At 37.9% G+C, this 25,106-nt stretch overlaps 1 non-coding gene and 3 pseudogenes across 1 annotated transcript; 2 read left to right on the plus strand and 2 right to left on the minus strand.

Annotated features, from left to right (window-relative positions):
- The window catches only part of LOC146916021 (uncharacterized), an 86,138-nt pseudogene extending 75,240 nt beyond the window's left edge, over positions 1-10,898 (plus strand).
- Positions 1,181-4,250, minus strand: LOC146916023 (heat stress transcription factor A-5 pseudogene; annotated as a pseudogene).
- A 6,490-nt stretch (positions 10,899-17,388) lies between the features above and the next one.
- LOC146916024 (uncharacterized) lies at positions 17,389-21,750 on the plus strand (annotated as a pseudogene).
- On the minus strand, positions 20,620-20,726 carry LOC146916025 (small nucleolar RNA R71). The gene has a single exon (XR_015017051.1). It is a non-coding gene; the product is annotated as a small nucleolar RNA R71 (small nucleolar RNA).
- Positions 21,751-25,106: the final 3,356 nt, after the last annotated feature.

The following is a 25,106-nucleotide window of genomic DNA, read 5'->3' on the forward strand; positions in this document are numbered from 1 at the left end:
CGACCTCACTTAGTGGGATAAGACTTACTTCTTATGGCTTTGGCTGTTTGATGCGTTTAGAGGAAAACAACCCAAGCATACCCAGAATGTTGTTGGCTGAACATTCACCTCATTTTTTTTTATGATTCTCGTGTTTATAAGACAAATGATTCGCAAGCTGCTGCGCCTACAAAAAGAATACATCAACAGAGGGTCAGATGATTTTATATTTAAATTTAACCATACTATCACCAAATAAGAATAGGAAACCTTATGCTTTCTAACATAAGAATAATATGAACCCAAAGACATTACAGTAACATAAAGAGCTCTAGTTTTTATATTGTGATTTCCTTCAACACGATCTTCTTGATTTGGATTAAAGAGATTTAATTGGCTCAAAATTTAATAAGCATATATGCACTGTATCGAAGTAGAGCCAACCAACAATGATAATAACAATTCGCAATGGTGTTATACATTACAGATTAGTTAAGAGTGATGCAGCATTTTATAAAGTACCAAAATTGTGAAATATCTCTAAGAGGATTTAGGATTGCACACATCATTGCAGCAAAATATATATTGCTTCTTCAGGTCAGAGTACAAAGCGTAGCTTCCAAGAAACGAACATGGAATACACACACTTTCCCTTATCAGGTGTGGAATATATTGCCTTCCCTTTATTGGATGTGTGTCTCCTAATATAATAGAAAACAATAATAAAGTTTACGTGTTTGAAGGAAAGACAATGAGTAAACTTTGTAATATGTTTTGAGCATTTTGGAAAACAGCATTTAGTTCACTATTAAGTAAATCATTCTTTAACTACAATATAGCTGAATGCAAGTCATTATATCATTAGATCATTTTTAAATAATCAATATCACCGAGTAAAATAATTAAAATAAAGACGATGGTTATATATAGAACTTAACTCATTAATATTCCATATTAAGGTATCGGAAAACAAAACAAAACAAGACAATTTCTAGAGTTAGAGCTTGAAAGGAAATAAACACGGTTACATTTCTCATCTTGATATGAACCTATAAAGTTATTTGATATGACTAATTTGTCCATACCAACTTCTTAGCCATGCAACATTAACAATGTGAAATGGTTTCCTGAAATAGATTGTTTAGGACAACTGAAGGTAGGATATCATGAGCATTCTACATTTAGAAGAGTCCCTAATCATTTAGAAGATTCCATGAACTGACAGCCCTTCTTCTTGCTGACTATATGGATATGCTTGATAGTTTGATATTGCCTATTCATTGTCTGAACAGCATGGTCTTTCCGTAAGGAATAGTTACCAAAACACATCATTCACTCCGTGTCGAGCAGCTGCTTTGACTTGGACGTTACCTGAAGGCTCCTTTGGTGGAGCTAGATTGATAGCCTCATTAGCAACATCTTCGTTTGAACCCTGTGTGCTACCTGATATGAAGTTCATATCTTGAGGGAAAACATTCCCAAATTCCAGTCTGAAATTGCTAGGATTGTCAACCAAGCTATCTTCGGCAACAGGCTGCACGTGATCAACCTGAGGCAATCGCCTTTTCTTATTATAAGCTTCCAAATCCATGGATTCGATTTTGCGGGAAAGAAGTTCAACAATAAAAGAATCCTGAAGAGCCTTCTCAAAGAAGTTCTGCAAATTTGTCTGCCTCTTCTCCATGCCATCCAATCGCAACTGAAAATCTTCCAGCTGAAGCTTTTCTGTCTCAAGATAATTGTAGCTCAAGAGTTTGGATTGAAGAGCATTTTTCTTGCGAGATAGTTTCTCTATTTCTCGCTCCAATGCTGCCCTTTCTGGATCTACAGCAGAACCTGGAGGATGACTATGACTATGGATAGGTTTCCTGCGGCGTATATTCATCAGAAGATGTTTCTGATCCTTTATAAATTCTTAATTGGCAAACTCCCAACGCTCAGGATCTGCTTTTCGAAATCCCTGATAAAAAGCACACATAAATAAACTTCTTTAATCAACATGTAACGCCCTATTTCTATTAAAGCGATAAAACACGCGAATATAACGAATATTCAAGAAATAAACGCTACGTCTCACATAAAATCCAAACATCTCATACATGCATATAAAATATCTCAAGAGTCACATCAGATATAATCAATACATCTCCAAATCAATACATATGCCATGGTCAAATACAACCTCAACTAAAATCCTCCAAGTCCGACAAGTGGACAACATCAACAAGATAAAACAGAAATCAACTAGACATAAAAGACTCTACGACCTAATCAGAGCCTAAAACTACGACTCCAGACGATAACGGAGAAAGCTCCCGCTATCAAGCACTCACCACAAAGCAACTACTCCTGCACAACGTCTACCCATCCTTACAGACAGGTAGGCGGCAAAAACCACTGGGGGTAAGCTTTACATTAATCATAATCAACAAATAATAAACGTAGCATTCAAGGATTCATACATATCACATATACATAACCATCCCTCCTAGAATACTAGCATCACATGATTATCCCCCATCACTTGCACTTCAAGCTATCACGTTATTATCATAGCATAATAGACATATTTAATCTTTAATCAAGTCATCGACGAGAGTTCATCATGTATCAACATCCATCAAATGAAATTATTACTCACCTCATTACTCATCTAGCATGCTTAACTCAACGAGTACAATTCATCATTTCAAAGTTATAAGCAAGCAATCATCATTATCAAAGAATCACCACATCATATATACATATATATACATATACAATTCTCATCTCATCATTATTATCAAATAGGTTCACCAAGTGTATAAGCACAACAAGTAAGACATGCAATTAGAGCATAGTCCATTCATTTACAACCATCAACAAAATCCACCAATGTACATATACACCAATCCATACAATCACACATTCACCAAATTCCACCAATGCAAAATTCACCAAGTCACATATTCAATTATGACACAACTCATCAACAAATCAAATGCATGCAATGTTTTAGACTCTTCCAGATGCATGCGGTACCAGATCACCTCAAGGTCGTCATCTTCGATGCAACAAAAACATCGTATGTAAGAGTATACCTCCTCTTACAATTCACCTCAATTGGTTATAAAATCCGCCACCATCAGTCATGAATGCATGAACATATGACTCGACACAATGCATATGTTCACACAAACAATTCACCACACCATCACCATCATTTTGCACACATGCATTCACCAACAATATCACCATCAAAATTAGCATGTATGAATTCACCACCAACAACCAACATTTAACATGTTCAACAAACAACATAACATAAACATGTTCACCACCATTCATTCATCAAATGATTATCACCAACATTTAGTATATATGCAATCGACAACAATTCACCACCACTTAACATATATACAATCATCAACAACATTCACCATTCAATCAACATATAGTTGTCACATATATACATCATCAATCAACTTCACATAAGTATATTAACATTCCATGAACTTCTATAAATCAAGTGAAATGGAACAATACGACACTTTCATGATATATATCATATTCAACCATCAACAATCACTCACATATCCTCAATTAATCATATAAAACCATTCATGAAAGATTTATAAGGTAATTGGTTTAAAAGAACCATTTTCAACCAAGTTCATCTATCGTTATCCCATTTTCAAAATAATTGAGCTATTGAACCAAAACCAAGTAAACAAGATCCAAATCCTCAACTAAGTATACCTCTAGGCCACATATAAGTGCAGTAGAGCATACAATTACGTTTCACCGGCTAAATGCGACGAAATCATGAAAATCATGAAGTTCGTCTCTCTTTATCATTATTCAAGAAATTCCCATTTTCAATTCAAAACAAGTTAGATCCATCACATCACAGTTTAAATACCATTAAACACCTTAATTGAACTCATAGAAACCAAGTTTCGAAGCTTGGAAGCAATCCATAAGGTTTGGGTTGACTTAGAATTAGTTATGCGGAATTTTCGTAAAATTTCCCTAAGACCCCCTTGGAGTATTTTCATCATAACTAAAAAACCAAAAATCAATTTCAAGTCAAACCAAAGCCACTTGAAAGCTAACAAAATTATCTACAACTTTCATGTTTACACCGAAGGCCAATTCAAAACAGAAACGTGTGAAAAAGATGCAGGAACGCGAAACAGGGGATGCTGCCATTGTGCACCTCCTGCTCGCCTCCAACTCACCTCCAGCTCGCTGTGGCGAATTTGGACAGTCCTGTTATGGGAAAAACCCATTTTTTCACCCCAAAACCCAAATTTTGACTTCCCCAAGCTCAAATTTGATCCCAAAGTTTGTTTAAACATTTCTAAACATGAAAAGACACTCAAAATCATGTAAAATTTGCACCAAAACATCCTTACAACTAAAATCATCATTTGACCCATTTTCATGAAAACTTCAAGAACAACACCTCACAACATCAACAACAACAACCAAGGTCAAAGATTATGATTACCCAAGGTTTCAATCAACAACAACAACACCTCACAACATCAACAACAACAACCAATCATGAATTCATCACAATTCATCAACAACAACATCTCATATCACCAATTTTTGGGCAAAAACACAAAGCATACATATGTACATAATTTAAGCATGCAATTTCATCATCAACAACTCAGTTGACATTCAATTTACATACCCAAACATTGCGTCACATCATAAGCACGAATTTTCACAATTAATTCCACAATAATCAATTGTGCAAATAAGCACTTAAGTAAAGAATGAAGGTAGAAGCTACAAATAAGTGATTATGATTAAAGTCTAACCCCCTTACCTTAATTCTTCACAACCACCAACTAAGGCTTCACTTTAGCTCCCAAAAGCTTGAATCTCTACCTCCCTCTAGCTCTCTCTAGCTTTCCTTCTTCAAACCCTTTTCTTCTCTTGTTCTTTCTCTCTCTACCTCTTCTCTCTAATGAAAATGAAAATGTTGGTAAAACCCTATTTTCTCTACCAACTAGAGTTTATATTGGTTCCACCTAATTGGGCTCAACTCACAATGCCTTAATGGGCCTAACCCATTTCTATTCTAACCCAAAACATTACTACTCACTTAACGGTAAAAAGGTAATAACAACGGTCAACTACCGGTAATAAAATAATTAATACAACTCCCTAGCACTTAGTAAAATAACAACTCTCACTAAGCACTAAAAATTATCCTCAACAAAATTACAAAATTACCGTTACTCTTAAAATGACCAAAATACCCCTAAGTCCAAAATGACTAAAATACCCTTCTAACACCGAATCCTACAATTCCCAACCAAAAATACACACAGAGGCAATTAATCACATACGAGCACATACAACCACACATAAAAACAATTAAATAAAATAAATCTAGCGAAAATCGGGCTGTTACAACTTTCCCCCACTAAAAAGAATTTTCGCCCTCGAAAATTACCTGAAGGAAACAACTCTGGATACGAAAACCCTCATCCTACTCTCCGATTCCCAGGTGGCACTCTCACCAGTTGGTCCAACCCAAATCACTTTAACCAAGACGATCTCCTTGCCACGCAAACGCTTCACTTCCTGATCCTCAATCCTAACTGGCCAAGTCTCAACGGTCAAATTATCTCTTACTTCCAAATCATCCACTTGAATCACATGAGACGCATCATACACATACTTCCTCAACTGAGACACATGAAATACATCATGAATATTCGACAAAGACGGTGGTAACGCAATCCGATACGCTACAACCCCAACCTTGTCAACAATCTCAAACGGTCCAACAAAACGAGAAGTCAACTTCCGACACTTCAAAGCACGTCCAACACCGGTTACAGGATTCACTCTCAATAACACATGATCACCAACCTGAACCTCTATGTCCTTCCTCCTCCAATCATGATAACTCTTCTGCCTACTCTGAGACGCTCTCATCTTCTCTTGAATCATCCTAACCTTTTCCGTAGTTTCTTGCACAACTTCCAGTCCTAACAAAGCACTTTCACCTGACTCATACCAACACAACGGCGTCCTACACCTCCGACCATACAAAGCCTCAAACGGTGCCATTCCGATACTAGAATGAAAATTGTTGTTGTAAGTAAACTCAATCAACGGTAAACATTCAACCCAACTGACACCTTGCTCCAACACACAAGCTCTCAACAAATCTTCCAAACTCTGAATAGTCCTCTCCGTCTGACCATCAGTCAGGGGACGACGAGCAGAACTCAACCTCAACTTAGTTCCCAAAGCAACTAGGAAACTCTCCGAAAACTTAGAAGTAAACCACGAATCCCGATCTAACACAATACTAGAAGGAATACCATGCAATCTAACAATTTGCTCAATGTAGATCTCAGCCAACTTCGCCACAGACATACCGGTCTTGATAGGAACAAAATGTGCCGACTTCGTTAACCGATCAACAATCACCCAAATCGAATCAAAACCCTTCGCAGTCTTCGGCAAAGCTCCAATAAAATAAATAGAGATACTATCCCACTTCCACTCTGGCACAAACAACGGTTGCGTCAAACCTGACGACCTCTAATGTTCAATCTTAGACTTCTGACAAACCAAACAAGCATACACAAATTCCGCGATCTCCTTCTTCATTCCAGGCCACCAAAACAACCTCTTCAAATCTTGATACATCGTAGTCGCTCCTGGATGAATACTCAAACTACTTCTGTGACCTTCTTCCAAAATCCGTCTCTTAAGCTCAAGAACATCTGGTACACAAACACGATCACGAAACATCAAAACACCGTTCTCATCCAATTTGAAGTCTCCACCTTTACCTTGATTAACCAACACCACACGGTCCACAAGTTCCAAATCTTCCTTCTGACCATTCTTAATCTCTCCCAATATATTACTCGTCAGCTTCAACATTCCCAACCTCACACCCTCTGGTGTCAATTCACTAACCAAACTCAAATCTTGAAACTGCTCAATCAACTCCAACTCTTTAACCATCAAAGCAGACATATGCAATGACTTCCTACTTAAGGCATCAACAACAACATTCGCCTTTCCGGGATGATAACCCAACTGAAAATCAAAATCCTTAAGATACTCCAACCACCTTCTCTGCCTCATATTCAACTCCTTCTGGTCAAACAAGTACTTCAAACTCTTGTGATCACTGAACACTACTTAGAACCATAAAAATAATGCCTCTAAATCTTCAACACATACACAACGGCCGCTAATTCCAAATCATGAGTCGGATAGTTCTTCTCATGCACTTTCAACTGCCTCGAAGCATAAGCCACAACCTGACGATTCTGCATAAGCACACCACCAAGACCCATCTTAGAAGCATCACAATACACAACAAATTGTTGGAACAAAATGTGTTTAAACATGAACCTTAAGAGTTTTGATGATAACAAGGTATTAAAAATTGTAAATTGGACTAGCTAATATTTGTTCAAGTGTACAGGACCATAGTTAAAGTTTTACATCATACAAAGGTCCTGAGTGAGCTAATAAAGAGCAAAAGAAATCAACGAAATTGAAGCTTAGATGCTCCTGAAGGCAAAGTGCTCCTGAAGACTAAACCGCTCCTGAAGGAGAAGTTCTCCTGAAGACTAAAGCGCTCCTGAAGTCAAAGTGCTCCTGAAGACTAGTGCTCCTGTAGACTAGAGGTCCTGAAGCGCCATGTCATCAGAAGCTACATCATCAGAAGCTGCCTCATCAGAAGCTGTTTTTCACCAGAAGCTGAAGATCAACTGGATTTGCAAAATTCAAGGATTCAAGAGTTGTTTCATGGATCGAAATTCACCTAAAGACATCAGAAGACTAGTGGAACTTTGCAACGGTCATTTCAAAGGTGTTTGAAGGCATTTGCTTGCAAAATGAACGAAAGCGTTGACATTGTACTTTGTACAAACTGTACAACCACCTTCTCCACTACTCTGCAGTTGTCCACGCTACAAGACAAGAAAACAGCTCCAGAATACGGCTACGCGTGCAAAGATGTTCCTTCACAATAGGAATGGATTTCAAATTGGTTTTTCATAGGACAACAACCAAATTAGGCAAAAGATCATTGGTGAAAGATCAAGCTTCAACAACGACTCTTTTGATGTGCTGGCAATTTCACAACGTCTCTTTCACACCTCTATATAAAGGAGTGAAGACTTAGAGTTTGGCATACGACTTTACTACAATTTACAAGCGCCAAAACTCTGCTGAAATTGTTCTGCTTTCAAAGTCACTTAGAATTTCTGTTTTCAAGTTCTTATCTTAGAAATTCTTAAGTCTTAGAGTCTGTATCTGATTATATTGTGAGCACCACTGATTGTATATCAAGTGTTCGTCCTCAAACATTATTCTTTGTAATCTTGTTTGTTTAGAAGTCTCTTGCAGTTGTGCGTGAGCATAGAAGTCTCTTGATTGTTTTCTTGAGCATAGGAAGACTCTTGCGAAGTGTGCTTGAGCAAAAGAAGTCTCTTGCTGTGTGCTTAAGCATTTGTAATCAGATATTACATTCTAGTGAAATCTCCTTGGAAGTGCAAGGGGGACTGGACTACTTCCGGATTGTGGAAGGTGATGAGTCAATAATTAGTCTAATTTAATGCATTATTTAGTTTAGTTTTATTAAAGATTTGATTTTATTTTATTGCATTTTATTTCCTTTTTGAATGTTTTACTTTAAATTGCTTTTTATTATATTTTAGGAACAAATATATGGTAGAAGGTGCCTTGGAGCAAAAGAAAGAGGACTGGAGCAAATACAGTGCGAAAATACGAAGATACGGGACAAAAATATATTCCCACCAAGGCAGAAGCTTGGCACGGCCCGTGCCAACATGTGGCACGGCCGTGCTCGATCCAGAACCCTCTTTTGCTGCTTTTTCTTCGGGCCCAAGTTACCCTGTTGCAGTTTTACGGTTTTACCCTTTTAGTTGCTTAGTTTCTAAGTCAATTGTAAAGCTATAAATAGAGTAACACTCCATCATAAACATTCATCTTTTGTTCTTGGAATAAAAGTTTACTTTTATATTATTGTTCTTTTATATTACTGTTTTCTCTCTTCTTCCCCCATGTCTACAATGAACGTTAGTGAGTAGACTTCTTTGTCTTGGGATTGTTGGAAAAGTCTAACGACATAATCCTAACAAACCAAGCTTTAACCCTAATTCTATGTAGCCGTATTTTCTAATTTAGATTCACCGTTTTAACATGAATTAACAATTATCAAACTGTGGAAGCGAAAGCGGAGGGTTTGATAATTGTTAATCCATTATCCTAAACATCAATTCATAAAGCGAGAGCGGAGCTTTGATGTTGGAACAAGTGAATCTAGACAATAATTGCAAGACAGTGAAATAGTCCTTGCAATTATTGAGACACAGGTAGTTTCAATCCTTATAAGCATCTTCTAGTAATCAAGTCAACGAAATAGGCTTGGTTACTAGAAGTAAACTCTCACCGGACTTTCATCGGAAAGGTGAGGGGCTAAAGGGAAACCGGTCTTAAGAAATTACGGTGTAAACCATGGAATTAGAAGTTAAAGTCTTGTCTAGTGAAAGATTTGTTATTATGACAAACCAATAATCCCAAGGCTCTTTTATTATCATTGTTATTTACCTTCAGCAATTAAACCCCTTTTTATAAGCTTCCTTCTCTTCTAATCATTCTCTAAAAGTTGATTGAATTCACAACTCCCTAGCGGAACGATACTCTTTCTTACTACTATTACTTCGATAGGCCGTGCACTTGCGGTTTGGCCCTATCAAGTTTTTGGCGCCGTTGCCGGGGAGTTGTTGTAATTTGATTAACTTTTTAATAGTGATTAGACTAAAAAAAAAAAAAAACTTTTTCGTTGTTTTATTTTAGTTTATTGTTTTTATATTTCTTTCTAAAAAAAAAAATCTTTATTTTATTCTATTTTTTTTTATTTTCGTTTTATATTTGTTTCAAAATATATATATATATATATATATATATATATATATATATATATTTATAAAAAGTAAAAAAATATCTTTCTCTCTCTCTCTCTCTCTCTCTCTTTCTCTATTCTATCTCTAACTGTTTTGATTTCAGGCATGGCTCAAAACCTTTATCAATGGACTTTTTCCCCCCTTTCACCACCTTGTAAAGCTTACGAAATTTTTGGTCACACTGGTGTTGAATGTCAACTAGGTAGTGTTGTTAGAAGTCCCGAGCAGGTAAACAATGGGTTTAGGAATAGTCAAATTTTTTTTCAAACCCCTCAAAATCTTTTTTGACAACAAACATCACCACCCGGTTTTGCAAACAACCAAAGAGTCTCTCAAAAAACCGACTTGGAACTTTTGATAGAAAATTTTGAATTAGATAACATTAGGCATAACCAAGAGTTTAAAGTCAAAGCTGGAATTTTGAATGACTCTCTCAATAGGCTTTCCGCAAAAGTGGATTCTCTTTCTACTCACAACAAAATGCTTGAGACTCAAATCCCTCAAGTAGCCCAACAAGTAACCTCTTCCCCACAACCCTCCGGAGTCTTCCCGAGTCAAACTGAAACCAACCCCAAAAGCCTAATAAATGCTAGGGATGGTAAGCAATTAGAAGACCCCGTTGTGGAAACCAAGAAAATTGAGGTTTAGGTAGAGAGTGAAAAGCCACAAAGTGAGAAAGTTGTAGTAGAAAGTGGAAAGCCTCACATATCACCACCATATGATCCAAAAATTCATTTCCCACAAGGGTTTGATGAGTCCAAGTTAGATGAGCAGTTTAGGAAATCCATTGCAATCATTCAAAGCAAATTGTCATCTAAACTTAAGGATCCAGAGAGTTTTTCCATACCATATGTCATAAGATCCAAGACTATAGAAAGAACCACATGTGATTTGGGGGAGAATATTAGTTTGATGCCATTGTCCCTTAGTGAGAAATTAGGTATCGGATAGAGAAACCTTTTGATCGTCAAGCTAATGACATTAAACGAGCGCTTCGTGGGAGGCAACCCACGCATTTAATTGCTTTCATTTTGTTTGTTTTTCTTTGTTTTAAGTTGTTTTGTAGGTAATTGTCCAAGTATGATTCAAGAAAAACTGAAAATTTTGAAGCCCCCGTGACCAGAATGTTGGCATGGCCGTGCCAACCCAAAACCACCCAAAACTAAAAAACTGGCAGAATGTTGGCACTGCCCGTGCCAATGTTGGCACTGCCCGTGCCAAGCTTCTGCACCACATACCTTCAAAAAAATTTCTTCTCCTTCCCCATTCACTCACTTCTCTCTAAAAACTCCATTAACCCCCAACCTCCAAACCTCCATAACTCCACCAAAGCCAACAAATTCTTAACCAAATTATCCCAATTCATCATTCCAAACTTAACCACCAATCAAAACCAACCTTCATCCAACCAAACACCAAATTCATACTCCATTAACCCCAACCCTTAACCAATCCTTTCCACCAAATATCTTCCCAAACCCTAAACCTTCAAAACCAATCCACACCCAAGGTCATATGGCTTCAAGAAGAAGTGGTAAGGAACCAACAAGCTCTTTCGGAGGTCCTCCCTCAAAGAAGCAAGCACAAGCAAAGAATCATGGAATACAATTCCGAGACAACAAGCAACGGGACAGGTATACAATTCTAATATCTAATTCCTTGCATCCTTCTCGATATCCTGATTCTCATACTTTGAATATGCTAGAGCTTAGTGCTGATGTTTATAGGCTTATAGGAAGGCTAGGTTGGACTGATTTATTGAAACCTATGCGGGTTATGAAAATTTCACTTATGAATTTTTAAGCTCAATTATTTTTTTTACTAAAGATAAGTTGGATTTTGATAACCCTAAGCATAGAGTTTCTTTCCGGTTAATGAATGATAATTATGATATGTAATTTTGTGATACCATAGGTTTTGCAAATGAGGGGGTATATTCATGACTCTTGGGACCCTAGCCTAAAACCGGATAACTACCAACCAGCTGCCTTTTGGGAACGCATCACCGGTCTAACCCAATTTGTCTCTAGAGCCAACAAAGCTAGCAACATTCACAACCCCGTACTTAGGTACCTTCAAAGGGTAATGGCTTGCACTATTTGGGGTAGAATCGAACTTGGAAACACTAGAACCGATTAGTGGTTCATGTTATAGGCAATGCTCTACAACCACCCAGTCAACACTTGCTTTTATTTGATTGATTACCTAGACTTTCTCGGTACTAGACCGGCCGGTAAAGGAGATATAGTAGTGGGTGGCATCATTACATACATAGCTAGGCATTTTGGAATTGGTGAGGATGAGGGGATCAAACAAACTGGGGGAAACAATAGACTTAACATGGACACCCTCATTGCTATAAATTTCATCAAACCTCGTCCACCACTCCATCACCAACTCAAAGCTTAATGTGCCTATTATGCTTTTACTTCCTAACCCATCTCGGACTACCACCGAGGTGGAAGCAAATTTGTTGTATGTTGATGATGTGCAGGTTCTTAGTGAGCAAGATGATGATGAGGGAGACGATGCTAACTTGCACTATGATGTGGGAGAAGGTGCTAATTTGCACCAAGAGGAAGAATATCATGGCCATGAAGCCGGTGAGTTTAATGAAAACCAAAGATGGGCATGGATGCATAATAGAGTAGGCTAGAGGTAGGAATGATGCGGATTAGTGAGTTTTTTATGTTGTGGACTATGCTTTATAACCATCATATTAACATTTGCTATTATTTGCTTGATTATCTTGTTTCAATTGTTAAAAAGAAACCGAATGATAAGGGTGATATAATGGTAGGTGGAATCATCACTTTTCTTGCTAGGAAGTTTGGGGTGAGTGTGAATCAAGGGATCAAGAGGATAGAGGGGAACTATTATCTAGACTTATATACTATTTTGTCCTTCCTTAGAACCCATGGCCCTACTCACAATTACCAATATGAATGGAGAATTTGTTTGACTATTCTATCTAATTCGGAAATAACTAATCCGGAGGTGGTGGAAAATTTGTTTTATGTTGGTACTAACCCACATGTACATAATGATGGAGATGATGGTGGTAATGAAGAGGAGGTAGGTGCAAACTTGCATCATAAACAAGAAGCCGGTGGAAGCTATAATGATGAACGGCGGGCATAGATGCAAACCAAAGTTCAAAGAATAAGCACCGAGAAACAAGGACAAGGTGTTGCAAGGAACAATGTCCAAAGGAGCAATTGAATAAATAAAGAAAATAATCACATGCTCCGAAACATGACGCAACACCTTCACCCTCCAAAGTCCGCCTTATGGACCTCAATGAACAAATGTGAGCTTTCCTCTTCCTCTCTTCCCTTATCTCTTCTCTCTTTCTACTACTCTCTCTCTTCTACTCCTTCTTCTTTCCTATTCTTCTACTTCTTCTTTTTTAATTTCTTTTTCTTTGAATCATTGAGGACAATGCTTCCCCTAAGTGTGTGGGGGGGGGGGGGGGGGGGGGCTAATAAAGTGTCTAGAGTCGTAGTGTTCCCAAACTCCCTTAAACTTTATTCTTTTGTTTTGTTTTTATAGCAAGAGGCATGATTAGTAGCTTGTTTTTAATGCAAAATATGGCATAAATTTTTTTGTTTTGTCTCTTCTTTAAAGGTTGTTTCTTGTACATGAAAGTGGTTTCTTGTGTTTCTTGTGTTCATGCTATACCCACATCTTGTTTTATTGTGAAAAATCTCCAATGAGAAAAGCACCCAGTTGCAATCTTTGAGCAAATGTAAGAATAGGTATTTTAAGGAGCACGTTCTATCTTTAGTGTTAACTTAGACCCTTTAAAGTCTTTAGAGTAAAAGTAATATAAGTTTGTGTGGGAAAAATCAATGTTCTTAATTGTTATATTCTTAAATTGTTAAAGTTATAATGGGGCGGGAGAATGGCACCAACATGTGGGGGAAAGGACAATCCCTAACTTCCTAATTGTGGTGGTGACTCCCTAATTTGAACTCAAAGTGAAACAAATTCATCAATGCTAGGGGGAAAGGACAATTACATCCAAAAAGACTTCCTACGCGGAGATGAAGTAAAAGAAAATTTTGCAGCACTGCTTAGGGTGATTTTGAATCTAGGGGGAAAGGACAATTACATCCGAGAAGACTTCCTACGAGGATAGATAGCCCCTAAGCATTTGCAGCCCCTTGTGCTTAATTGTTAATCTAATCTAATTTTAACTTAAATTCCCATCACTCTTATATGAAATGAAGAAATGACTTTTCTCGGTTACTTTAGCATTAAAGATAGAACCTATTCCTCATAATATCTGTCTTATACAGGAGCAAGAAAAGGGTTGGACTGCACACACACACTCACTTGAGACTTGATGTTGGGTAGAATAGGTTCATGAGGAATGTTTGAAATTGTAATTAGTGTACTTGAAGCAAAACCTTTCTTTTGAGACATGTGTTCTTAATATTGCCATGATTAATCTTTTGTTGCTGCTATGTCTATTGCCTTTTGCTTGAGGACAAGCAAAGATTCAAGTGTGGGGGAGTTTGATGAGTCCATAATTAGTCTAATTTAATGCATTATTTAGTTTAGTTTTATTAAAGATTTGATTTTATTTTATTGCATTTTATTTCCTTTTTGAATGTTTTACTTTAAATTGCTTTTTATTATATTTTAGGAACAAATATATGGTAGAAGGTGTCTTGGAGCAAAAGAAAGAGGACTGGAGCAAATACAGTGCGAAAATACGAAGATACGAGACAAAAATATATTCCCACCAAGGCAGAAGCTTGGCACGGCCCGTGCCAACATGTGGCACGGCCGTGCTCGATCCAGAACCCTCTTTTGCTGCTTTTTCTTCGGGCCCAAGTTACCCTGTTGCAGCTTTACTGTTTTACCCTTTTAGTTGCTTAGTTTCTAAGTCAATTGTAAAGCTATAAATAGAGTAGCACTCCATCATAAACATTCATCTTTTGTTCTTGGAATAAAAGTTCACTTTTATATTATTGTTCTTTTATATTACTGTTTTCTCTCTTCTTCCCCCATGTCATAATACTAACAAACCAAGCTTTAACCCTAATTCTATGTAGCCGTACTTTCTAATTTAGATTCACCGTTTTAACATGAATTAACAATTATCAAACTGTGGAAGCGAAAGCGGAGGGTTTGATAATTGTTAATCCATTATCCCAAACATCAATTCATAAAGCGAGAGCGGAGCTTTGATGTTGGAACAAGTGAATCTAGACAATAATTGCAAGACAGTGAAATAGTCCTTGCAATTATTGAGACACAGGTAGTTTCAATCCTTATAAGCATCTTCTAGTAATCAAGTCAGCGAAATAGGCTTGGTTACTAGAAGTAAACTCTCACCGGACTTTCATCGGAAAGGTGAGGGGCTAAAGGGAAACCGGTCTTAAGAAATTACGGTGTAAACCATGGAATTAGAAGTTAAAGTCTTGTCTAGTGAAAGATTTGTTATTATGACAAACCAATAATCCCAAGGCTCTTTTATTATTATTGTTATTTACCTTCAGCAATTAAACCCCTTTTTATAAGCTTCCTTCTCTTCTAATCATTCTCTAAAAGTTGATTGAATTCACAACTCCCTAGCGGAACGATACTCTTTCTTACTACTATTACTTCGATAGGCCGTGCACTTGCGGTTTGGCCCTATCCGAAGGAACCAGTATAATTGCTTTGTGTCTTTCTTCTTTCCATTCTCTCTGTTTTATCCCGCTGCATACACAACTGACCACTCCCTTCAGAAGCAGTTCTTCAAGCTTCTGAAATTAAGTGCTCTGAGTTTTATAGAAAACGAAGAAACGTCTAACACAATTCAACCCCCCCTTCTTGTGTTTTTCTCACCTTCAATTGGTATCAGTGCCTTGGTTCTGTTGATAACACCTAACAGTGTAACAGTCAAAGATCTGAGAAAAACATGTCTAGTGGTACTTCTACTTCTGGATCTGGACCTGATCATTTTGCTGTGGCTCATGATTACAATATTGACAACAAGAAATCCAGCGTAGGAAAGATTCCTAGATTCAATGGAGACCCTGAAGAGTTTTCTTGGTGGAAAACCAACTTTTATAGTTATGTCATGAGTTTAGACGAAGAACTTTGGGACATACTAGAAGAAGGTGTTGGTGATGACTTGGCTCTTGATGAAGAAGGAGCTGCTGTTGATAGAAAGAAACATACTCCTGCTCAGAAGAAGATTTACAAGAAGCATCATATCATCAGAGGAGAACTTGTCACTGCTATTGCTAAAGCAGAGTACATGAAGATGAGTGACAAGTCAACTGCGTTTGCTTCTCTTTGTGCTAACTATGAAGGCAGCAAGAAAGTTAGAGAAGCAAAGGCTCTTATGCTTGTACATCAGTATGAGTTGTTCAAGATGAAGGATGATGAAACTATTGAGGAGATGCACTCAAGGTTTCAAACTCTGGTCTCTGGACTTCAAATACTGAAGAAGAGTTTTGTTGCTTCTGATCATGTGAGCAAGATACTCAGAAGTCTGCCTGCTAGATGGAGACCAAAGGTGACTGCCATTGAGGAAGCTAAAGATTTAAACACTTTAAGTGTTGAAGATCTTGTTAGTTCTCTCAAAGTTCATAAGTTAAGTCTTAATGAACATGAGTCTACTAAGAAGAGTAAATCAATAGCTCTTCCATCCAAAGGCAAGTCATCAAAAGCTCTCAAAGTCGTTGAATCTGAAGAAGAAGAACCATCTGGTTCAGACTCTGAAGAGGACGCTGCTGAAATGGCTATGCTCTCCAACAGACTTCAGTATCTGGCCAAGAAGGATAAGAAGTTTCTGAACAGAAGGAGTAACTCCAGAAGCTCAAAGAGAGAAGATCAGAAGGGTTGCTTCAACTGTAATAAGCCTGGACATTTCATTGCTGATTGCCTTGATCTTCAGAAGGAAAGGTCAAAGGACAAGTCAAAGAAGTCATCTTTCAAACCAAGCAAATTCAAGAAGCAGATTAAGCAGAGTTTAATGGCAACCTGGGATGATTTGGGAAATGAATCTGGATCTGATAAAGAGGAAGCTGATGAAGATGCAAAGATAGTTGTTGGGTTGGTAGCAACAGCAACTTCAGAAGCTGGATCAGATTCAGACTCAGAAGATGAAAACGAGGTATATTCTAAAATTCCCAGAAATGAACTTGTTGAGTCACTTAAAGAACTTCTTACACATTTTGAAGTAAGAACCAAAGAGTTGAAGGATTTAAAAGAAAAATATGTTAATTTAGTGAAACAACAAAAATCAACTCTATTGGATCTGAAAGCTTCTGAAGAAGGACTTAGGGGCTTTGACTTCATTTGTAAAACTTATGAAGACAAGCTCAGGTTCTTATGTCAGAAGCTACAAGAAAAGTTTAATGAGAAAACTTTAAGCAACCATGAAATTGCTCTTGAAGATTTTATCATGTCTGATATTGATAGAAGCAGAGTTGCTTCAATGATTTATAGCATTTACAGAAACAATGACAAAGGGATTGGTTTTCAGGAGGGAAACCTAATGAAATCAGTCTCAAAGCATGTTGTGAATGCATCAAGGAAGGATTGAAAACCTTCTTTGTACCTGAAGGTGCTGAGTTGGAAACTGTTGTTCAATCAGAACCTGAAGCTTCTAGCTCTAAGGCTAAGATTACTTCAAAGCCAAAGAACTCCAAGCCAAAGGCTATGATCAACTCTGATTCCAAGACTTCAAAGATCAAGATTCTGAAGAGATCAGAACTTGTTCCTCAGAGTCTGGTGAAACCAAAATATGAGGTTCTGAAGTCTAAGTCTCAGAAGAAAACAGTTACTGCTCCTGAAGTACCAAAACCAAAGGTGGTAAAACCTAAGGTGATGGTTAATCAGAAGCAACCCAACACACAACACAAGGTACAAGAAGTGAAGAGTAAAACTTCTAGTACTAACCTGAGAGGACCCATAAGACAATGGGTACCTAAATCTGAAAATGTCAATGCTGCAGGTATGTCTAAGAGCAAAGGAGAAACAAAGATCATGGTACCTAGACAGCGGTTGCTCAAGACACATGATAGGAGATAAGTCAATGTTCCTCAACCTAACAATGAAAGAAGGAGGAAGTGTGAAATTTGGAGGCAACCAGAATGGCAAGATCATAGGTACAGGAACTATTGGTAATTCCTCTACCTCAATTAATAATGTATGGTTGGTAGATGGTCTTTAACATAACCTTTTGAGCATTAGTCAATTTTGTGACAATGGTTATGATGTGTTATTTGAGAAAGCCAACTGTAATGTAATCAACAAGGAAGACAAATCCATTATGTTCAAGGGAAAGAGGGTAGAGAATGTTTACAAAATCAATTTTTCAGAACTGGCTGACCATAAGGTAATTTGCCTTCTGTCAGTGAATGATAAGAAATGGATGTGGCACAAAAGGTTGGGACATGCTAACTGGAGATTAATCTCTAAGCTTAGTAAGTTACAACTTGTCAAAAGCCTACCAGACATTGACAATCATTCAGATGCACTCTGTGGTGCATGTCAGAGAGGGAAAATTGTGAAATCATCTTTTAAAACAAAAGCCATTGTTTCAACCTCCAGACCCTTAGAACTACTCCATATTGATCTATTTGGACCAGTCAGTACTGCATCCTTATATGGAAGTAAACACGGATTAGTCATTGTTGATGATTATAGCAGATGGACTTGGGTAAAATTCCTAAAGAGTAAAGATGTTTCTTGTTATGTATTCAGTAGTTTCTGCACTCAAATACAATCTGAAAAAGAATCAAAGATTTTGAAAGTCAGAAGTGATCATGGTGGAGAGTTTGAAAATGAGCCATTTGAAGCTTTTTGTGAAAAACATGGAATTGTCCATGAATTCTCTTCTCCTAGAACTCTGATGAGTCATAGATAGTCTTATTTATTGCCTTATTTTGTTTAGTTTTATTTTAGATTTGATTTGATTTTATTGCATTTTATTTTAGTTTAGAATATTTTACTTCAAATTGTCTTTTATTTTATTTTAGGAATAAATATATGGTGGAAGGTGCCTTGGAGCAAAAGAAAGAGGACTGGAGCAAAATACATCGCGAGAATACGAAGATATGGGGCAAAAATACAATTCCCCCTACCAGAAGCTTGGCACGGCCCGTGCCAACATTTGGCACGGCCGTGCGCGATCCCAGGACCTGTTTTGCTGCTTTTCTTCAAGCCCAAGTTACCCTGTTGCAGCTTTACCGTTTTATCCTTTTAGTTGCTTAGTTTCTAAGTCGAATGTAAAGCTATAAATAGAGTAGCTCTCCACCATAAACAATCATGCTTTACTTTGTTTATTTCAATTGCTATTTTAATAAAAGTCTTTATTTTCCCTTTTACTTTCTTTGCAATTTATTTTACCGTATTTCTCTCTTCTTCCTCCAAGTCTACGATGAACATGAGTGAGTAGACTTCTTAGTCTTAGGATTATTGGGGAGTCTAATGACTCAATCCTAAACAAAACATGTCTAAACCCTAATTTCTATGTAACCCTAATTTCTAACCTAGATTCACCGTCTTAACGTGGATTAACAATTATCAAACTGTGGAAGCGAAAGCGGAGGGTTTGATAATCGTTAATCCATCATCCCAAACATCAATTCATAAAGCGAGAGCGGAGTCTTGATGTTGGAACAAGTGAATCTAGACAATAATTGCAAAACAGTGAAATAGTCTTTGCAATTATTGAGACAAAGAGTAGTTTCAATCCTCTATGCATCTTCTAGTAATCATGTCAGTGAAATAGGCTTGGTTGCTAGAAGTAAACTCTCACCGGACTTTCATCGGAAAGGTGAGGGGCTAAGGGAAACCGGTCTTTAGAAATTAGTGTGTAAATCATGAAATTAGATGTTTAGGTTTTGTCTAGTGAAGGATTAGTCATTATGATGAACCAATGATCCTAAGGCCCTTTATTATTATTGTTTTTACCTTCAGCAATCAAACTCTCTTTTATTAACTTCCTCTCCTCTAATCATTCACTAAAAGTTAATTAAGTTGAACAACTCCCTAGCGGAACGATAACTCTACTTACTACTATTACTTCGATAGGCCGTGCACTTGCGGTTTGGCCCTATCAAGTTTTTGGCGCCGTTGCCGGGGAGTTAACTAATTTAATTAGCTTTTTCTTAGTGATTAGAATTCTCTCTTCTTCTCTTTCTTTTTCTGTTTTTATTTTTATTTTTATTTTTCTGTTATCACTAACTTCTTGGGTTCTCAATTTTTTATGCGAAAAACCAGAAATCGAGTTGTAATAATCAACGAGATCGAAAGGTATTTGCATAGACGAAAGAGAGACACACGAAATAACACCGCCATGGCCAATCGCACTCTCAAAGAGTATGCAACGCCGTCTACGGCTGAGCCACAAGCTGTTATTGTGTACCCAACGGTTGAGGATGACAATTTTGAAATTAAGCCTGCCCTACTTAACTTGGTGCAGCAAAACCAATTTTCGGGATCCCCCACTGAGGATCCCAATCTTCACATCTCTGTTTTCCTACGAATTAGTGGAACCATGAAGGAGAACCAAGAAGCCGTAAGACTTCATCTCTTTCCCTTTTCCTTAAGGGATAGAGCTAGCGCTTGGTTCCATTCCCTCGAAGTCGGTTCCATTACTTCATGGGATCAGATGAGGCAAGCATTCCTTGCCCGTTTCTTTCCACCATCTAAAACCGCTAAACTTAGAGACCAAATCACGCGGTTCAACCAAAAAGATGGGGAATCTCTCTATGAGGCGTGGGAGCGTTTCAAAGAAATGCTAAGACTTTGTCCCCACCATGGCCTAGAGAAGTGGCTTATAGTCCACACTTTTTATAATGGCTTGTCTTATACCACTAAGATGTCTGTTGATGCAGCTGCAGGTGGAGCACTTATGAACAAGAACTACACGGAGGCGTATGCCTTGATTGAAGACATGGCTCAAAATCATTACAAATGGACCGACGAGAGAGCCATCACTAGTTCTTCATCCTCCAAAAAGGAGGCAGGTATACACGAAGTCTCTAACTATGACCACCTTGCTTCTAAAATTGATACACTAACTGAAAAACTTGAAAAACTCAATGTTAGTGCTATCAATTCTGCTTCTACTCCTTCTTGTGAAATATGTGGTATAACTGGTAATGCTGGTGTTGATTGCCAACTAGGTAGTTCTATTAACGGTGTTGAGCAAATGAATTATGCTCAATACAACCAAGGGATGAGACAAAATCAAAATTTTTATAAAAACCAAAATCCCTATGGACAAGTAGCACCACCCGGTTATGCAAACAACCAAAGATTCACTCAGAAATCCAATTTGGAAATTTTGTTGGAAAATTCTATTGCCAACCAAAACAAACAACTTCAAGAACTTAAAAACCAAACTGGATTTCTGAATGATTCTCTTTCCAAGCTCAATACCAAGGTTGATTCTGTTGCTACTCACTCTAAAATGCTTGAAACTCAAATCGCTCAAATAGCCCAACAAGTGGCTACCTCTTCCCAAACACCGGGAGTCTTTCCTGGTCAAACCGAAGCCAATCCCAAAGCCCAAGTTAATGTCATATCTTTTGGGGGTAGTAAGTTAGGCGAAACTTTTGCTAAGGTTAAAAACATTGGGAAAGAAAATGTCAAGCCCTTAGGTGATAAAGTTGTGATAGAAGAAGCAAAACCACTTGAAGAAAACAAAACTCCATCCCCCTTAAATCCTGATAAGCTTAAACTAGAGGGTAAGTTTGAAAAATTTGTTAACATACTTAGGAAGATTTGCATTAAACTTCCCTTTGCTGAAGCTTTGTCTAGGATGCCTCTATATGCCAAGTTTTAAAAGGAAATTTTTTCAAAGAAAAGGGCTATAGAGCATAATGAGACAATAGCCTTGGCTAAGGAAACTAGTGCAATCATCCAAGAAGCACCCCCTAAGCTTAGAGATCCAGGTAGCTTTGCCATACCATGTGAAATCGGGAATGAAACCATAAACAAAGCCTTATGTGACTTAGGAGCTAGTGTTAGTTTGCTGCCTTTGTCTCTTCTTAAAAGGATAGGGATAGGAGAATTGAAACCTACCGAGATGGAATTGAAAATTGCTGATCGTTCTACCATGAAACTTGTAGGATTTGTCGAGGACATACCCGTTAAGATAGAAGGGATATACATCTCCACTGATTTTGTAGTCGTTGACATTGAAGAGGACGATGACGTCCCTATAATCCTAGGTAGACCTTTCCTCACAACTGCAGGAGCTCTCATTGATGTTAAACTTGGTAGGATAGTCTTTCAAGTGAGTGATAAGATGGTAGGATTTGAGTTGGAAAACGTTATGAAAGGTCCCGCTCTTTACTCTTGTTGCATGCTTAACGATCATGTTGTGAAAGAACGTTTTATAGCGTCATCTACACAATATGATATCTTTGATCCATTCTAAGGACTCTTTCTAACCGTCAAGCTATTGACATTAAAAGAGCGCTTCGTGGGAGGAAACCCACGCATTTTACTGCTTTTGTTTTGTTTTTCTTTGTTTTAAGATGTTTTGTAGGTAATTGTCCAAGTTGATTCGAAAAAAATGGAAAAATTTTGAAGCCCCAGGACCAGAAAGGTGGCACGGCCCGTGCTAGGTATGGCACGGCCGTGCCAAGTTTTTAAAAGAAAAATTGAAGATTGAAGTCAGAAAGATGGCATGGCCCGTGCCATGGGTGGCACGGCCGTGCCCGTGTTCTTGTTGCCTATATACATAATTTTTTTCTTTCTTCTTCCTCATTCACAAACAACAACCCTCTTTCATCTTTCAAACTTCTCTCTAAACCTCCATAACCTTCAAACCTTCAAACCTTCATATATCCCTCAATTCTTCACCAAACCACTCAATTCTTTCACCAATCAACAACAAACTTGATCCACAACAAAGACCACTAATCAAAAACATCTTTCATCCATTCAAAACCATAATTCACCAAAACCCTAATCTTTCAAAACCTAACCCAAACACCACAAAACCTTAACCAATCTCCACATCCAAACCAACAAACCTTCCTTAAACATCAACCCCAACCCTAAACCAATCCTTTCCACCAAAAATTCTCCCACACCCTAAACCTTCAAAACCAATTCCAACAAGGGTCAATGGCTTCAAGAAGAAGTGGTAAAGAACCAGCAAGCTCTCAAGGAGGACCTGCCCCAAAGAAGCAAGCACAAGTGAAGAATCATGGAATAAACTTCAAGAACAACAAGCAACGGGACAGGTATAAAATTCTAATCTCTAAACACTTGCATCCTTCTCGTTATCCTGATCCCAACACTTTAGATGTGCTAGAGCTGTTTGATGATGTTTCTAGGTTGATAGGAAAGTTAGGTTGGACTGATTTGCTGAAACCTATGCGGGGTTATGAAAACTTCACTTATGAATTTTTAAGCTCAATTGTTTTCACTAAAGATAAGTTGAATTTTGATAACCCTAACCATAGAGTTGTTTTTCGGCTGATGAATATTGATTATGACATGTCACTTCAGCACTTTTGTGAGGCCTTAGGTTTTGCAAATGAAGGATATATTCATGATCATTGGGATCCTAGCCTAAAACCGGATAACTATGACCCAGCTGCCTTTTGGACACGTATCACCGGCGTTTCCAACTATGTTCCTAGAGCCAACAAAGCTAGCAACATCCACAACCCCGTACTTAGGTACCTCCAAAGGGTAATGGCTTGCACTATTTGGGGTAGAACCTAGCTAGGAAACACTAGAACCGATGAATTGTTCATGCTATGGGCAATGCTCCACAACCACCCCGTCAATACTTGTTTTTATTTGATTGATTACCTAGACTTTGTCGGTACTAGACCGGCCGGTAGAGGAGACATAGTGGTGGGTGGCATCATTACATATATAGCTAGGTGTTTTGGAGTAGGTGAAGATGAGGGGATCAAACCAATTGAGGGAAATAATAGGCTTAACATAGAAACCCTTATTGCTATGAATTTCATCAAACATCGTCCACCGCTCCATTACCAACTTAAGCTAAATGTGCCAATCGTGTTTTTATTGCCTAACCCATCTCGGACTACCACCGAGGTGGAAGAAAATTGGTTGTATGTTAATGATGTGCAGGTTCTTGGTGAGCAAGATGATGAAGAGGGAGAAGGTGCTAACTTGCACCAAGAGGTGCACCATGGCCATGCAGCCGGTGAGCTTAATGAAAATCAAAGATGGACATGGATTCATAATGAGATCGAGAGGATGAGCACCGAGCAACAAAGGCAAGGTGTTGAGATATCCGGCCTTCGCAATGAAGTTCAAAGGGCAACCGTGTCAATAATGAAAATAATGAGATGCTCCATCGGATGATGCAACACCTCCAACTTCAAGGTCCTCCTTACGGACCTCAATAAACAAATGTGAGCTTTCCTCTTCCTCTCTTCTCTTCTTCCTCTTTTCCCTTCTCTCTCTCTACTACTCTTCTTCATCTCCTTCTTTCTTCTCCTTCTTCTTCTACTTCTTCTCTTTTAATTTATTTTTCTTTGAATCATTGAGGACAATGCTTCCCCTAAGTGTGGGGGGGGCCTAATAAAGTGTCTAGAGTCGTAGTGTTCCCAAACTCCCTTGAACTTTATTCTTTTGTTTTGTTTTTATAGCAAGAGGCATGACTAGTAGCTTGTTTTTAATGTAAAAAATGGCATGAAAATTTTTGTTTTGTCTCTTTCTAAAAGGTTGCCTCTTGTACATAAAAGTAGTTTCTTGTGTTTCTTATGTTCTTGCTATACCCATATCATGTTTTATTGTGAAATTCTCCAATGAGAAAAGCACTCGGTTGCAATCCTTGAGCAAATGTATGAATAGGTATTTTAAGGAACACGTTCTATCTTTAGTGTTAACTTAGTCCCTTTAAAGTCTTAAGAGTAAAAGTAGTATAAGTTTGTGTGGGAAATCAATGTTCTTAATTGTTATATTCTTGAATTGTTAAAGTTAAATGGGGCGGGAGAATGGCACCAACATGTGGGGGAAAGGACAATCCCTAACTTCCTAATTGTGGTGGTGACTCCCTAATTTGAACCTAAAGTGAAACAAATTCATCAATGCTAGGGGGAAAGGACAATTACATCCAAAAAGACTTCCTACGCGGAGATGAAACAAATAATAATTTTTACAGCACTGCTTAGGGTGATTTTGAATCTAGGGGGAAAGGACAAT

This window comes from Medicago sativa, chromosome 6 (assembly GCF_051527215.1).
Source record: "Medicago sativa cultivar Bolivia chromosome 6, Bolivia_mono, whole genome shotgun sequence".
NCBI lineage: Eukaryota > Viridiplantae > Streptophyta > Magnoliopsida > Fabales > Fabaceae > Medicago > Medicago sativa.